At 44.6% G+C, this 17,774-nt stretch overlaps 1 protein-coding gene across 5 annotated transcripts in view; it reads left to right on the plus strand.

The window, feature by feature from the left end:
- SCUBE1 (signal peptide, CUB domain and EGF like domain containing 1) overlaps positions 1-17,774 on the plus strand; it is a 298,612-nt gene that overhangs the window by 30,995 nt on the left and 249,843 nt on the right. The gene's annotated exons all lie outside the window — the stretch shown is intronic.

Here is a 17,774-nt window from a genome sequence, read left to right on the forward strand (position 1 = left end):
GTTGGCACTGCCCTGGATAATCCTTCCACTACTGGCATAATTTGGTCTCCGGACTCTCCAGTCCCAGCTGGTATCCATTATCAGCCATCTAAGCATATGACTGCCGTGGTCAATCACTGGACTCGGTGATACTAACACGGGAGCTAATGATTAACGGAGTGGTCAAGTGCTTAGATGGCTATCAAGTAAGATTGGCGGGGGGAGAAGTAAACGGTTGTTCGTTACCTTAGCTTCATCACATGCGGTCCCACCTCCAGCAAATCCTGCCACCTTCAGTCAGTGAGACACGGCTTCACCGCCCAGACCCAAGCGGTTGTAGACAAACACCAAAGGAAAAGTAAGGAAGCCGATGTGTCGATATAAAAAGGATCTGATTTTTTAAATTCCATTTGTGCCATTACACAGCCACAGATAAAATCCAACAAGGACGCGTTTCAGCTCCTGATTTGATTTGGAGAATAATAGGTGATCAAAGCTCCATCAGAAGCTGAAACGCGGCTTTGTTGGATTTTATATTACCATGCGGCGGTTGCGGCTCCTACCGAGGCGGCGTTGTGCTGGGTCCCGCAGTCGAGGCGCGTCCCCCCGACTTGTGATCCGGGTGCCGGGCCGGCGTGGTGCTGGTGGCTCGCGGCGCGGTGCGCTCGGTAGTCCTGGCGGCACCATGCAATGGCGCACCTGGGAGTGCAGCTGCCGTGCACGAGCTCCCTTTTGATGTGCTATGGGAAGTTGGCTGTCTCCCTCTCTCTCCACCTCTGGGTGGAGACTTCTGTTTAAAAGTTTGGCAGTGACTGCAATCACTGCCAGTTATTGGTTTCCCTCAGGTTGCTAGCTAGTCTGCATCTGTAGGTCACCTGCCTTTGCCAGCTTGTCTGCTATTTTGTTACCATCTGCCTCGGTACTATCAGTATTGTTTCGTGTTGTTTTTTTTTTATCTGCCTGTCCTGTCGGTGGTCTACCCATTTCATCTTGGTATGCCAGCGCTCCTTCTCGGTCCATAGATAGCGTAAGGACCGCCGCCCAGTTGCCCGCCTGGGGTTAGAAAGGAGTGGAGGCAAGTAGGCAGGGACAGGGATTGCGGGTAAGATCCAGGGCAACACGGGCTGGCGTATCCAGGGTAGATTACTGTAACATTTTATCTGTGGACAAGAGTCATAGATGAGGATGAGGACTTGTTGACATGGATGAGGGTATTTTTTTAATTTTTGGGACAAGTTGTATTTTTGAATGGCACCACTCTGGGGTACATTGAACCCCATCATCTCCTCATTCCACCATTGTTTGGGGGTATTGCTTTTTTGGTATCCACCATTTGTTAAAAATAACACAACAATTTTCTTATCTGAATCGGCAGGATTGCTGTGATGCCAGGTTTATTTTTATTATTTTTTTATGGCCTTTTCACAATAAAAACACGTTTTTAAAGAAAAACAATTGAATCCGCATTGTTGCGTTCTAAGACCCATAACATTTTTATTTTTCCAGCCATGAAGCTCGGTGAGGTCTTGCTTTTTGTAGTGTTCATTGGTGCCATTCTGATTTTTCGATTGCTTTTTATTATGTTTTTGGAAGAAAAATAACAATTCAGCCATTACTCCTTATTTATCACAATATTAAATATTTCCATTGTCTTGACTGTTGTTAATGCGGTAATACCTATTATTATGTGTTGCCTTCTATATTTTTGGTATTATGTCCATTAAAAAGTTTTTTTGTGGGAAAAAATGTATTATTTAAGCAGCATTTTTTAAATGAAGCATTATTGAACTTTTTTGGACACCATTTTTTAGTCCCTGAAGGGGATTTTAAGATGTAATTGTTTGATCACTAGGATGGTACACTGAATTACTTAGGTAGTGCATTATACTAAGCCTCTGGCAGTAGCATGGTAGACTCTGCCGGTGGCAGGGTCTAATAGGCTGAGTTACATAGCAGACATGGAGTTCTTTGTCATGCCTCTGGCTGCCATGGGAGCCTGCAACCGCATTGTGGGGTGTCGATGGGTGACAAAAAGACCCTCCCCCCCCCGTCATGTGATTATATGCTGCAGTTGCTATTGATTGTGGGGGTTAAACTGCCAGGATCTGAGGTTTTTCCACATCTGGTGGGAGCCGGGCTGTCAGTAGTCATCCAAGCCACCGTCTTAAAAAGATGTACATGCAGGTTTAAAGCCCATCAGGTGAGGTCAGAAAAAAGGTGTATTTGCTGTCGCTAAGGGGTTAAGCGTCCTTTTAGGGGGCAGGATACATAATATAGCAGGGAGTTGCTGGTGGGGAACCTGATAGGAACGTGCGCACTGACCCAAGGCTGAGGGAAGGGAGAAGGCTGTGCATCATGGAGTGGACTGAGCGCGGTTTGGCGGCGCAGGACCATGGCTGCAGTGACAGGTAGCGCCATCATAGTGGCTATGCTGTGGTCCATATCGAAATATATTGTAGCAGCCGGTTAGAATATGTATTCTTGGTGGACCTTCCTGTAGAGTAAGCAAACAATCTGTAATATTGTATATCTCATGTTTCGCGGTATTTCGCCGCACTTCTAACATTCCTCCTTATTTACTCCCTTACAGCCGCGTCTTGTTTTCCTACATCGTATTTTATTGCTCTTCTGACAGACGCCACTGGGTTCCTTTTTTTTTTTCTTCGCAAGAAACAAACCTTCTCTGTAAATATGAATTTCGCTGAGTTTTCCGAGTGTGTCATGTCCTCACATAAAGATGGCTGTGATAGCGAGATGTTGCAGGATCGGACGCTGTTCGAAGGATCGGGGTGTCTCTTATTAATAGATGGCACATCGGAAAATGACGCTCTTGTGTATTTTCGTAACCGTGCATCGTTTTTGTGATCCCGCTTTGCTGTCTCAGCGGTGCCAACGAGTGACTGACTGGAGTATGTGTCTGGGGCAGCCACGGGATCGGTGACACATTTATGGCATTCATAGAAACTGTATAAATGAGCTGTTGTGTCCTGTCATAATGACTTGTGTAGACGATGTGTTTGACTGAAAAGGCTTAATATTTATTCTTATTTACTCAAACAACGGGAACGGGCCAGAAAGTCTAAACTGGGATATTAGTCACATTTTAGAAGGCCGGGTAAGACTGTCTCGGTGGATAATTAGCTGATCTTGCGGCCTGTTTATTCCATATTTGTTTTTTAAAGGCACGGCGTTCAGTGGGATTACTGGTCATTTGACTGATGTGTTATGGAGTCTGAAGTGTTGGCAAACACCTTAGCGCCTCTTTAAGCCTCGGCGTGAGAAGTCTAATGAGCCGCTAATGATAAATTGAGCAGGCGACCAATTCTTAAAGGGCCACTTCAGTGATTTTTTTTTTTTTAATTCATTATGTAACTATCCCACAGTATATATAAGTGGACGAGTGTTACCTTGTTTAGTTATTCCTTTCTATCTGAAACGTTCTCCTCGGATGGTCATGTGATCTCAGTTCCATCCAGCTCAGATCTACTTGGGGTTATGGATTCATTCTCTAGTCACTTTCTCAGTTTGTGTGATGACAGAAATTACCTAGAGGGGGACACAGACACTCCTTTCAGCATCCAAGCAGAGGTTGGCCGTAGTGGGGTAGAGCACGGGTAAACAAGTTGGATGTCATGGGTGGCTCTGCGATCTCTCCCGACAATGGTGAAAAGTGGCCTAGCTCGGTCGCGCGCAGTGGAATAGGCAGAATAATGGCAACAGCTATACTTAGCGCTTTTGTCACGTGACGGCAGTACCTTTTGGGAGTGAACTTGGGTGGTTGTAGAGAAATAACTGGGATGAGTCCATCTAGCCTTTGTTGTAAACCGAAGGTACACAGTTTACTCAGCAGCTTGTAAGCACTCTTTAACAATTTACAGTTCACAGATTTGCAGACTTGTTTTGCAGTTGAACTTAATATTGTTCCAAACACAGAATATTACAAAACAATTTTCTTCAGCACTCTGTCTCTTACCCAGAAAGGATCCTCTCAGTTGTTTTCCTTAGGATTATTTAGTAGAAGATGGAGTTACGGAGATATGTCCGCTTACCCTTTCCCTGGCTTTATATTAAACAGGGGCTTGTACAACTCACTGTTGTGTAGATGGTTCTCAGATCTTTGTACTCTACTCTGCACTTGCTCTGGAAGCTTGTGTATTCCCAGTTTGGGCTCTGGCAATGTTAGCTGCGGCTGCACTGCTTCATACCTCCTCTCTCGCCCCCCCGCCTCCCGACAACGACCCTCTTCAACTCCTCTTTCACTTCCTGCTACTTTCCCGCACTTTTTTCAGCACTCCCCTTAACTTCTTGCCTCGCCTCGTCTCAACTCCTCCCCTCTCTAACAATCAAGGAATTAGGTGCCAAAGAGCCAATGAACAGCCTGCCGTTGCCGGGCAGCATAGCTTTAGCTTGTGAAGTAGGGGAAAGACAGGGTGTCTCCTCCATACAATACCTTCTATGTCTCCACAGGACTTATGAATGTGTGGCTATCCTGTAGGACCCTCCGGGTCACTACACTGATGATGATCACACAGCTCCTGCCACACAGGTATAATAGAGGATATCACAGCTCTTCCTCCTAATTGTATACTTACATGTTATAGCTCACATAGATGAATGTCATGCAAACAAAAATGATATAACCTTAACTAATGTTGGGACGATGCATCATGAGATTGATTGAAAGTGAACTAAAAAATCTTTCCATCAAGATGGTGCCTAATAGTGCAGGAAAGTGACTAGGTTACGCAGAAGAAATGACCAGCAATCAGGCGAGGAGGACAAGCATGGAAAAATGTTTTTTTTTTGATGGAGTGGCCCTTTAAAATAATAAACCCAGAGAACATCATGCTATATTGGCTGAAATTCACTAGCTAGTAACTTATCATGTAATTATCAACTTGATCGATGGAAGACTAATGCGATTTTAGAGTTCAGGCCGTAGAAATGCATTTTTCATCAAAGAAATACAAGAACATAACCCTTTTTAAAAAGTAATATCCACCAAATGGCCACTTTATTAGATCCCACATCTAGTAGCATGTTGGAACTCCTTTTGCCTCCAGGACTGCAGCAGTTGGTCATGGCTTCCATCCACAGGTATCAGAGGACCCAGGTGTGCCATAGTGGGAGCCTAGTGTCATGGTGGCAGATGTCCTCTTCCCACCCAGCTGGTCTGGTCTCTGATGGTGTTGGGGTGCAGGTCTCTGAGTGGAATAAAGCTGCATGAGTCAGGAAGGGGTTAATAGAAAAATCACTCACATTTATTACGTTCCATACAAGATGATTTCCAATTCAGTTCAGTTTCCTAATGTCCAAATTTGAGAGACGGTGGCTGGTAGTACCATTGCCTACAAGACATGCCGTACCGCGTATCCAGGTTTTGTACTGGGGTCCTGGGACAAATCCTGCGATGTTGTAGGCCCAGGAATAAGGGCTCTTTCACACGGGCGTAGGCGTTTTTAGTTTTTCTCGCCAGCGCCATAAAATCACGTGAAATCACTTTTTTCTGCCAGGGTAATTAGCGTTTTCTCACCCATTCACACGACCGTGAGCGTGGTTTTTAGGGAAAAATTAAGTCGCACCCCGAAAAACCCTCGCTCGGTTTAAATCCTCAGATTTGACTTCTAATGCCTACATAGAGGCACCTGTAAGCTTTTCTCAGCGTTGTCCGCTGCAAAAATCCCTCCGTCTCCCTTTTTTCCCCTGATCCCATAGGAGTCTATGGGACCCATCGGCATATCTTGGGCAAAAGATAGTTCCAGAACTATCTTTTTGCTCAGCATATATTTGTTGGCGCATATTTTGGTAGCGCATGTTCCATTTTTCACGATTCCACGTTTTTACGCACCGTATATTCGCCCGTGTGAACGGATGCATTGGAAACCAATGCCTTGCATTGGTAGCGTATATACGGCTGGTCCTGAAAACGCGGCGTGTATACGCCCGTGTGAAAGAGACCTAAGGCTGTAGTGAGATCATTCCCCTAACCAGCTGTCTGCACGTTTTAACTTTGCACCGGCTTACTTTCGTCTCCCTTTTCTGAAGCTTCTAGAACAGTGGTGGCAAACCTATGGCATGCGTGCCAGAGGCGGCATGCAGAGCCCTCCCTGCTGGCACGCGCCGCTGTCAGTCGCTCACCACGTTAGTGAATACCGGCAGGGGCGGAGGCTCCCCTGCCAACATTCACTCACTGCGCTGCTAGCGGCACTGATTCCGGCCACACAGCCGGGATCCCCCTCCTTGACGTCTCCTCTTAGGTTCCATGAGAGCAGGGGAGGAGGCGTCCGGCAGCACACTGACATCAGCGTGGCCAGAATCAGCGCCGAGGAGCACACTGGGATATCACTGTTATACTGGGGGCCGCTGTGTGATGTCACTGTTATACTGGGGGCCGCTGTGGGATGTCACTGTTATACTGGGGGCCGCTGTGGGATGTCACTGTTATACTGGGGGCCGCTGTGGGACATCACTGTTATACTGGTGGCCGCTGTGGGGTGTCACTATCATACTGGGGGCCGCTGTGGGGGTCACTATTATATTGGGGGCTGCTGTAGGATGTCGCTATCATACTGGGGGCCACTGTGGGGGGTGGTCACTATTATACTGGGAGCCGCTGTGGGATGTCACTATTATACTGGGGGCCACTGTGGGGTGTCAATATTATATTGGGAGCCGCTGTGGGGTGTCACTATCATACTGGGGGCTGCTGTGTGGTGTCACTATTACCGCTGGGGGTGTCACTATTATCGCTGGGGGCGGGCTCTATGAATGCTGGGGGGGTCACTATTATGCATGTGGAGTAAATGAGCAGGGCTGTTTCAAAATAGACAGCGTGCAGATTTTGTCTGCTTTTTGGATGTGGAAATGCTGCAGAAATTTCCGCTGAGGACATTCTGCAGTATTTCTACGTCCAAAATGCAGTCAAAATGGGCACGCTGTCTATTTTAAAGCGGCCCTCGTTGGAAGTCACTCCGATCGCTGGATTTTCCCATCTAATGTGGATTCACACTAAAATGAAAGCACTGATACAGAAATCTTTTTGCATGACTTTATGCTGTACTTTTGGGTCACGGGTCTAATTTCCATACAGGAAAGCTCCAATCATGAAAGGGTCAGGGGCTCTTATAAAGTGGCCATTCAGTGTATTATTGCATATGCTGATAAGGAAGTTCTATCTTTAGCCACTAGGGGCACTCAGCAGTTAACGAAAATTTTTGTTTTTCATACACATGCTAAATTTTGTTGAATTTGTGACTCGTCACTACGGCATTGTGATAATAGTAGTTGTACAATTTAATCTGTTGTTCTCTTGGCTCAGAAAGCAGTACATATACCCTGAAGCTTAGTTCACATGTCTGTATGGTGGCGTGACAAGCAAAAGCTCCACTGCTGAAAAAAAAAATGCTGAAAAATTTGGACTGCTTTTTTTTTGCCTTGAAGGAACATTTTAGGTGCTACATAAACTGCATGCAGAGATCCAGTTTACCAGGATTAGGTTTTTAGATTTATCTTGTGAGATGGAGTAAAACCACAAAAACCACAAAAAACACCTGCATAGAGCCAAGTGAAAGAACTCCATCTCAAATGAACTTCCGAACTCAGGGAAATGGAAAATTAAGCAGAAAAAGTCTGTCAATCCAAGATCTGACAACTGTCAAATTTCCACACAGCACCCCCTCAGGAAAAATAGAGTATTACACAATTAAAATTAAGAGGGTTTTTTTGTGTCCAAATCCTGCAGATACTTTTTTGTAGTCAATCTACGATCTGACCAAGAGTTGAGGATCCCGAATCCTCGTTGCTCCTTTGTATAAATTATTTTAGATAATGTTTTTATCTACAAAAATCTGAATCTCAAAAGAATGTTTTATCTACAAAAACTTCTGGGTTTTATGTTATGGAAACCTTTTTCTACAAAATATGTTTAATACTTAAAAAAAACCCAACTTAGTCTGATGCATTTTGGGTTGTTTGGGCAATGTTGGAATGTATGAGGGAATCTTTTCAGTCTAGTGTGTGGTCAGCTGAAGAATCCAGTTGGGACTTCGTTTGAGAAAGCAGCCGTGGTATTGAGTGATTAGACATGGGTGATGACAAGCCATAAATAATGGCTTGTCATCCAGTATTCGGTCATTCTCTGACTCTGAATGATGTTGGGATTGAAATGTGCAAACAGATTTTGAAAATCTTACAGATGCTCAAGGTTCCTGTACATCCTGTGTCTATATGCAACCCCTATTGCATTCATTGAATGTTTGGACAACCCAGTGTCAGATTGTTGACCACCCTAATTGTTAGGTACCTACTGCTTGGAGGCTTCATGGTCTGCTTTTATCTATGGACGGATCATATGAACTTGATACATCCACACATCTCTATTCAGTTGTCATATCCATATAGTAGAGTGCATGGATCTCCACCAAACAACTCAAGTTGACCAGTAATGTTGATAAGTGTGGATTACATATATTGTTTTCAGTGGACACTCCAAAGCCAAAAGGTGTGCCTATACCATTATTGGATTTAGGTAATAAGGGTTTGGGGATCACCTAGCTGAATATGCTATAAAGAAGCATAGCTGATCAACGAGATTGGCATTCTTGCCTAACCTTTACATGGCAGATTTAGATTCTAAGGAGGTAGAACAATCGTTGATGCAATCGTTTGTCTTGACCAGAGCTCACAGGTGGCAATGTGCTGCAGAAAATGATAATGTTTTTGTACCACATGAAAGATGCAATCACCAGATGAATGAGCATTTGCTTATTTGTCAGGTGATCAGCCCAATGATTAGAAAATGAACGTTTCTAGTAATGTACTTGCTCAATATTACGTCAGTCCAGGACAGGTTAAGCTTACAACTAAAATAAAGTAGAGTAACAAGATTATTTTACATACTTACGGACACGGAAATCAGAGCGATGCCCCAAGGCAATCCCCATCTGACCTACCGGGAAAGTGGAGAACCCACCCTAAGAGGGGTGACCCCACTAAAAAACCGGTAGTCCCAAGATGGTACAAGGATTCTGGCTGTGATCAGCATGCAGAGATGGTTAAAGCATACCCAGAACACAGCTGATAGGCTAAGACTGCCACCCAAAGTCAATATATGAAAGTCCACACATCAAAACACCTGGAGCTACACTCCAAATAACCAAAAGGCTAAGCACAAATGTATTACCGGTATCCTCTGCAAGGAGTAGCCAGAATATATGCATAACTCCTCCAATGATAGGCTGGCTGAGCTGTCTATCGTCCCAGCTAGCCCATCAGTACAGTAATAGAAGGGAGATGTTGTTCCCACAGAGAGAGTAACGGCCGGTGTGCCACAGGGTTCGGTGCTGACACAGTGACGTCAGCTTGGAGCCGTGCCGACACCCCGAACTCAGTGGCAACTGTGTAAAAAGCCCTTTAGAAGGCAGCATTCCAAAAACTGGACTTTTTGATTTATCAGGGCCCAATGACACCTGATCTTCAAGTCAGTTGCTATGCCTTGTGGCCATGTGAATAGTGCTGTTCTAGGACGTCCAGGATTTCCTGTTTTCTTTTGTAGTCTTCATTCTTCTCAGTGATGTCTGCATGATCTTTATGATGGTCTCTATCCATCTTCTTGATGCTGATCGCAATTTTATGTAGGATCCAGTGGTTTATTTTTCATGGTGTTCATAGCCTATGGGCTCTATACATCCATACATCTCTATGAAGCCCCCACCCAACAACCATGCCTCTCAAGATCAGCATTTGAGGCCACCATTTCATTATAGACTATAGACCTCTCTTATCTATATATTTGTTGCTATGGGCAACAAAAACAGTTTTCCTGGAGCTCTTAGAGTTCTTCAACTACCTGTTGGCGCGTAGCCAACAACATTGTGACTTCCAGTTGGACGGACAAGTCAGACTCAGACTATGTTATGTTTCGGGTGACGCATGTGCAGTATCATTCTGCGCTGGACATCGAGGAAGTAACATCTCCCTCTGCTGCCAACACTGACTGACGGTTATACATCGTGTGTACTGGCCATCACGTGGTACCAGTGTGTTCAATGACAAAGTGGTCCAGCATTCAGTAGTCCAGTTAAAGTTAGTTTCGTACTCCGTTCATCAATGTTTCCGTTGACTGGTTCTCGTCTTCTCTCCCACGTGGGGTCGCCCTTTTTGGGGCAGGGTTCCCTGCTTAAGGGGACAATCTGGTTCGGGCAGCTCTGGTGAGCTAGGTCACCATTTTCACAGTTCCCTGTTACCCATTAAAGATCTCCTCGTTAGTCCAGAAGGTTTCCTATTTTTTTGCCCACCATTTTGACCTGGAACTTGTTACCTCCGGTCATTTTAAGTAGCCACATAGTAGTCATATATTTCAGAAATATTTCAAAAAAGTTTTAGCAACCCTATATAGCAACTAGTTAAGATTATGAACATGTTCATGGATTGTCACATTTGTTATAAGGTGGTGGCACAGTCAGTGGTGTCGCTCTCGTGTGAACATAGCCTAAAGTTCTAAACCGTAATTGCATAAACCAAATGCTGTAATGTTAACAAGTTGTAGAACTAATTGATTTAAGATTGCATCCTCACTGGCGTGATTAAAGACAATGCCCCCTCCTCTTTACGTTTTTTGATTCAGCGTTATTTATTTTACTTTTGCTCAGGACAGCTGCGTGCAATGTGTTGCTGGCATTAGAAACTCGTGAATGGGACCATTCCTGAAGTTTATTTTTCTTCTTATCCTCCTGCAGTTCAAATACTAACCCCCCTTGTTGGTGAGAATGTTGAACCTTTTAACATTTGGACTAAACAGGGTTTATATTACTGTAGAGTCACCAAGAAGCGAGATTTTCTTGCAGATTGGAAGGGTTCTTGATGGTCTATGATAAGATATATATATAAACATGTCAGTAGAGGAAAAAGACCCTGGGGTTGTTGATGTTATTATACTTCAGATGGAGAAGTACTGGTGTTATGTAGCCTAAAAGGGCCGAATCGGCTTACCATCAAATATGTATGGGGTTCTCCTGACTCTCCCCCAGTTGTGGATGTCCAGGGATCGGACACATTGGAGGAGTCTTGCAACGGCTCATTTCCTTCACTTGTGTATGGTGGTCTTCCAGCTTTCTTACAATGGCAGATGTCAAGGGATGAGGCAAATTAGAGAGGTCCTGTAATGGCATATTTCCCTCAAATATGTATAGGGTCTTCCACTTCTTCGCTTATAGCAGGTTTGGGCATGTCAGAGGGAGTCTCGTAATAGCATATGTATAAGTCTCATCAGAGGGAGTCTCGTTATAGCAAGTGTGTATGAAGTCTCCAGACCCTCTTCCAATGACAGGTGTCCAGGGATTGGGCATATTGAAGGGGTCTTGCAAAGGGCTTATTTCCCTCAAATATATATGGGGTAATCCCAACTCTTCCCCAATGGCAGATGTCCAAAGACTGGCCATGTTTAAGGCATTTTGCAATAGCTTATTTCACTCAAGTGTATATGGAAGTCTCTCGACTCTTATTGAGTGGCAGATATCACGGAGTTTGGACCTATTGGAGGGGGTCTTGCAATGGCTTATTTCCTGCACATGTCCATGGGGGTCTCTTAACTCTCTCCCAATGTCAGATGTATTGCTCATATTGGAGGGATCTTACAATGACTTATTTCCACTCAGATATGTATGGGAGTCTCCCAGCTCTTCCCCAATAGCAGATGTCTAAGGATTGGGCATATTGGATGGGTTCTTGCACTGGCTTATTTCCTTCAAATGTGTATGAGGTCTCCAGACCCTCTCCCAATGGCAGAGGTCCAAGGATTGGGCATATTCGTGGGGTCTTGCAACGGCTTATTTCCTCAAGTGTATATGGGGGTCTCTTGACTCTTCCCCAATGGCAGATGTCCAAGGATCAGGCACGTTGGATTGATTTCACAACAACTTATATCCTCTATCCCTTGAAAGAAACTGCCGAGTGTTCATGTTAGTAGGGAACAAGTTATGGACACACTGTTATTTAATGTTTTAGGCCTCATGTACACAGTAAGGCCATAGGCGCTGTGTATGTCTTAGTATGGTGCCTACATGAGATACCATATTCTATGCTAGAAGCAATTATTTACGGAAGAATACCTATGTAATATGCCATCTGAAGGAAAATGACTCATACAGTACGGTCACTTACCTTATTACTTAGGTTGAATTCATATCCCTGTTATGGCATTTCATCTTTCTGTTCCATCATGGGAACAAGAAAACAGAATGCCAGCCGGAAAGGATCCTTCAAATGATGGCAACCAGTCTGTTGGGCTGCCATCATGCTGCCAGGCATTTTCTTGGACGAAATAATTCAACACACTGTGTTGTTTTGTCCAGGATTTTGTGCCGAATCAACATAGGAGACGTCAACTAGAGCCTTTGACCCAAATGCGAATAGAGCCTTATCCGTGTGATAAGTATTCAATGTGTAATTACTGGAACTTCCACAATCCTTAGGGACCTCCGCACTGTTTCTTGTCATTGGCATGACGACGGTGCCCAGGAGTTTTAATGGAGCAGCGGTTGAGCATGCACAGTGTTGTGAGACTGGTGGAAGTGACTGACGGAAATGACTGACAGTAACAAAATGTGACAAGGTCCATCGTCTATGGTACTCATGAAATCCCACTGAAGATGATCAGCTGCTGTACGTGTCATGAAGGAAGCATCATCCGACTGGAACACACGTCTTTACTTGGGGCAATTATTTGGTATCGCAATGGAATGGAAATCATTAAAGAGTTTGTACAAAAATTAACTTTTATCACCTATCCATTGGATAGGTGATAAAAGTCTGATCAGTGGGAGTCTCAACACCGAGACCCCTACTAATCCTGAGAGCGATGGTTCCATGTCCCCCTCTCCTCCTTACTCTGGGCTGCAGTATGGAAGAGATTGAATGACATGGTGGTTTGGCATGTGCGGTGGCACTTCATTCATGTTTAATGGCACTACTGGAGATAGCTGACCTCTTATACTTAGCTATGTCCGTTAGCTGCTTTGAATGGAGCGGTGCTGCACATGCGCGACCGTCGCTCTTTCCAGTCGTCTCATCATTGCAGGTAGGGGCAGCAAGTCTACAGTGCAGGAGAGGGGTACGTGGCTTTCCTATTCTCAAGCTCGGTAGGTGATACTTCTATTTTGTGAGAACTTCTTGAAATGATCAAAATGCCGGCCAGTACTAAATGGTTTTGCATGGTTACACAAAGCGATTTGCTGATTTCACAGCCATGATTTGTAATATTCCTGAAGATTTGTGATCATGATTTTGACTATCTAACATTAACATTCATCATTGTCTAATTTGTATAATTATCAAAGTGCACAAATCCACCCATAGATAGAGATAAGATGGATAGATTTACTTCCGCTGAATCTATGTAGAATTCTTGGAAGCAAAGTTCATGTTTACACTTGACATTCTCACTCAGAGGAAGGAAGGCAAACGAGGGCAAGAACAGACAAGAGCTCGTCTAGTTCTTCAGAGATGCGTCTTTATTTATTATTATTGATAGTTTTGAAAAAGTTCTTAAAAATCTCAAGTGTGGAGTAAAAATCAAATATCTTATTGGAGCTCCACCGGCTTGGTGTCATTACTCTACCCATGATGCCACTCAACAGTGTCCTAAACGCTGGCAAGTGGTGGTGATCTTGTTAGAAGTAAACGGATTGGCCGGTCAGACTGTGTATGTAGACGCCCCTTTGACTGTGTATGTAACACCCAGTTGTCCATTCAGTCATACATCTACGGGAGGAATAAAAGAGGAATGGCACAATGCAGAATGGCTTTACATGGGGCAACTGTTGTCTGAGTAGTCACTCGAAATAGTTGCTAAAGTGAAGGAACGATTGTTTTTTGTGTGCTTTTGCACAAAGCAATTGTTGTTAACTTAAATTTCTCAGTTCCTGAATGAATTACTAGGAGCATTTACATGAAATGGCATATGTCAGCTAGTTAGGGGGCATAAGGTTCTTTGGTGTGCATGTATTTGAAATTTCAACACCTCCCTAATTGCATGGTCATCGGTTATCGAGTCCACTAAGCACACATAAATACGTTTGAGTTGTCTTTGAGTGAGACCGGGAGGCCTCAGCATTGACTGTTTCGTTGAAGGCCAAACCAACGAGAGACCGCGGCAGCAAGTGTTCTTTTGAAGACCAGCAGGGACTGTTCATTTGAGAATCACTCACACCTATTTATGTGTTTTCGAGAACCAATGAGTGTTATGTAGGAGGAAAAATGTTCAAGAAAAGGTGGGAGCCAATAAGCGTTCAGTGGGAAGTGCACGCCGAACAAGCACACATCTCCTTCAGGATAGGTCCTCAATAGTTGATCAGTGGTGATCCACTCTTTGGAATCCCCACCAATCAGCTGATTATTCGACCCTCTGTCTATGCAGCCAGCCAGACGTTGTCATCGCTGGTCAGTACGGTAGTGGCTTCATTCCGATTCATTCCCATTGATCTTTTCCATCAAAAAGATCCAGAAAAGCTTGCACAGTGGGCAGCGACTAACAGAATGGTATTTAACAATGAGAAATGCAAAGTTCTACATCTGGGCAAGAAAAATGAAAAAAGCACATACAGAATGGGAGGAATTGAGCTAAGCAGCAGCACATGTGAAAAAGACTTGGGTATACTAATAGATCATAGACTGAACATGAGTCAACAATGTGATGCAGCAGCCAAAAAGGCAAACAGAATTCTGGGATGTATTAAGAGAAGCATAGAGTCTAGATCACGTGAGGTCATTATCCCCCTCTACTATTCCTTAGTCAGACCTCATCTGGAATATTGTGTCCAGTTCTGGGCACCCCACTTTAAAAAAGACATAGACGAACTGGAGCAAGTTCAGAGAAGAGTTACCAAGATGATGAGCGGTCTGCAAATCATGTCCTATGAGGAACAGTTAAAGGATCTGGGAATGTTTAGCTTGCAGAAGAGAAGGCTGAGAGGAGACTTAATAGCTGTCTACAAATATCTGAAGGGCTGTCACAGGGCAGAGGGATCAGCCCTATTCTCATTTGCACAAGAAAAGACTAGAAGCAATGGGATGAAACTGAAAGGGAGGAGACACAGATTAGATATTAGAAAAAACTTTCTGATGGTGAGGGCGATCAATGAGTGGAACAGGTTACCACGGGAGGTGGGGAGTTCTCCTTCAATGGAAATGTTCAAACAAAGGCTGGACAAATACCTGTCTGGGATGACTTATTGAATCCTGCACTGAGCAGGGGATTGGACCAGATGACCCTGGAGGTCGCTTCCAACTCTACCATTCTATGATTCTATGAAATCAATGGGACTGCTGCCTCCTATTACACTTCCGACTGCTCATCACGGTCAGGACCAGACATGTAGTGTAATAAGTTGTGTAATAGGAGGTGGTACACCCATTGATTTCCATGGGAGTGAAGTTAACTATTACACTTCCAGCGTTGACCACCTATGATGACAACTGTCCCATTGCATGGACAGCTGGCCAAACGATCAGCTGATCGGAGGGGATCCCTAAGGATAGGTTACGAATAGTTATAGTCCTGGAAAACCTCTTTAATTAACAAGCGGCTATTTACAGGTGAGCTGAAACAAAGGGACTAGTGAATGAGTTCTCACTTGTCACCCAGTAGGTGGTCATGATTACAGGGACCAGCTGTGGCTTACATTCACTCTGCCGAGCGACTATTCAGATAATATTTTTTTCTTGTAAAGCCACCCTAAGAAAAGATGGAACTGAATTGTTACAACATGGAGAACTCAAGTACATGTCAGGGGGCCTGTCTGCTTATATTGGGAGGAGGCTTTAAAATGTGGATCCAGCTATTATTGTGATAGAGCCGAGTTCAGACATTGTCGATTTGTTTGCAGATATTTGGTGCTAATTCCACATTGAAAATCACCAACATTTACAGTATAAATCATGTGGATGGGTTTTCCAAACTTTAGCGACATGTGCAAAAGTTTTAGGCAGGTGTGGAAAAACTGCTGCAAGGTAAGAACGCTTTCAAAAATAGAAGTGTTAATCGTGGAGATCAGCGAACGTGCTCGTTTAGGACAATTACTCGATCGAGCATCACTTTTTTCGAGTAACTGCCTACTCGGACGAAAAGATTCCGGGGGGCAGCCGGGTGGAGCGGGGCGTAGCAGGGGGGAACAAGGGGGGAGCTCTCTGTCTCTCCCCCCCCCCCCCCCCCGCAAACCCCCGCTCACACCCGGCGCCTGACCGAATCTTTTCGCCAGATTAGGCAGTTACTTGAAAAAAGCGATGCTCGGTCAAGTAATTGCTCTAAACGAGCACGTTTGCTCATCTCGTTTTTTGTTAAGTAACAAAATACCAACTAAAGAGAAATTTTAATCCCATCAATATTTGAAGTGACCGCCCTTTGCTTACAAAACAGCATCAGTTCTTCTAGGGACACTTGCATAAAGTTTTTGAATCAACTCTGCAAGGATTTTGTTTCAGACATCTTGGAGAACTTTAGCACAGATCTTCTGTGGATGTCGGCTCGCCCCAATCCTTCTGTCTCTCCATGTAATCCCAGACAGACTGGATGATGTGAGATCAGGGCTCTGTGGAGACCATATCATCACTTCCAGGACTCCTTGTTCTTACCTTGCAGCATTTTTTTCACACCTGCTTACAACTTTTACACAATATTGTATAGTAGAAAGCAACTATGTAGAATTCAGGGCATGGTGCAGATTTCCTTATAGGCAGAATATCAGTTCTGTTGCAGAAATTGATTTTGGTGGCAAGATCAGATCTTCGGGTGCCACTGCCCCCCAGGGCTGGTACCACTACCAATCATACATTGGTAGTGGCCTGGAGTTGGGGTGTCTTTAGGGTAACGTTGTGTGTGTTTCATGTGATCTGTCTTTTACGTGTGTCGTGTGTGCCCATGGGATGTTAACAAGCTGTGTTGTAACCGTCCTGTCTCGCTTAATGCGTAGTTTGTGTGTGTCACGTGGGATCTTAGGACAAGTTAGGAGGCGGAACGTAGAAGAAGGAGAGTGGTAGGAGAATAGAGATGTAGTCGGTGGAGGCTGACGCTCACTTTGCTTCTGCCTACGCTGAGCCATAGGCCTACCTTAGCCCCGGTGGGATGATCTACCTCATGTGCCGAAGCACCAATCGACAACCCCTGTTATGACAAGTCGTGTGGGAAGTGTGCAGCACGGTCATAGAGATAACGTTGCTAAAGAGGGGAGCAAGGGTACCTCAAAACTACGGAAGTGAGCGCCGAGTGGAGAGAAACCAGAGTTGGAAGCCGTCTACCCGACAGTGAGTTGTATGATCCCCTGTTAGATGAAAGCCAGGGAAGAGCAAGCGGCCCAACCACAGTTACTCCATCACCCACTAACATAAGCCTGAGAAGATAACCCTCAGATAACTTGGACTGATGGAAATTGTTTGAGAGAAGCTGTAACAAGAGAGAGAGAGAGAGTGGAAGCGAAACCTTCTGTGGGAAATTGTGTGTTCAGAGCAATTCCAGTGCTGAGTAAGACTGCACCACTGGCAACTGTACTTGTTGAACGTGTATATACCAAATGCTGAGTAAACTGTGTACCTTCGATTCACCACAAAGCTACGTGGACTCATCTCAGTTATTTCATAATCTCTAATTGGAGTTCATCCCCTCCCAAAGGTACTGGCATAACCGTGACAACTACCATTGAACTGTGCCATTTCTTCCCTTTTCATGCTTTGACGCCATTGCCCGGGGAGAGATTGCAGAGCCACCCGTGACGACAGCTTTGAACATTCCCCGTAATCTCCCCCCG

The sequence above is a fragment of the Eleutherodactylus coqui genome, chromosome 2 (assembly GCF_035609145.1).
Source record: "Eleutherodactylus coqui strain aEleCoq1 chromosome 2, aEleCoq1.hap1, whole genome shotgun sequence".
In the NCBI taxonomy this organism is placed as follows: Eukaryota; Metazoa; Chordata; class Amphibia; order Anura; family Eleutherodactylidae; genus Eleutherodactylus; species Eleutherodactylus coqui.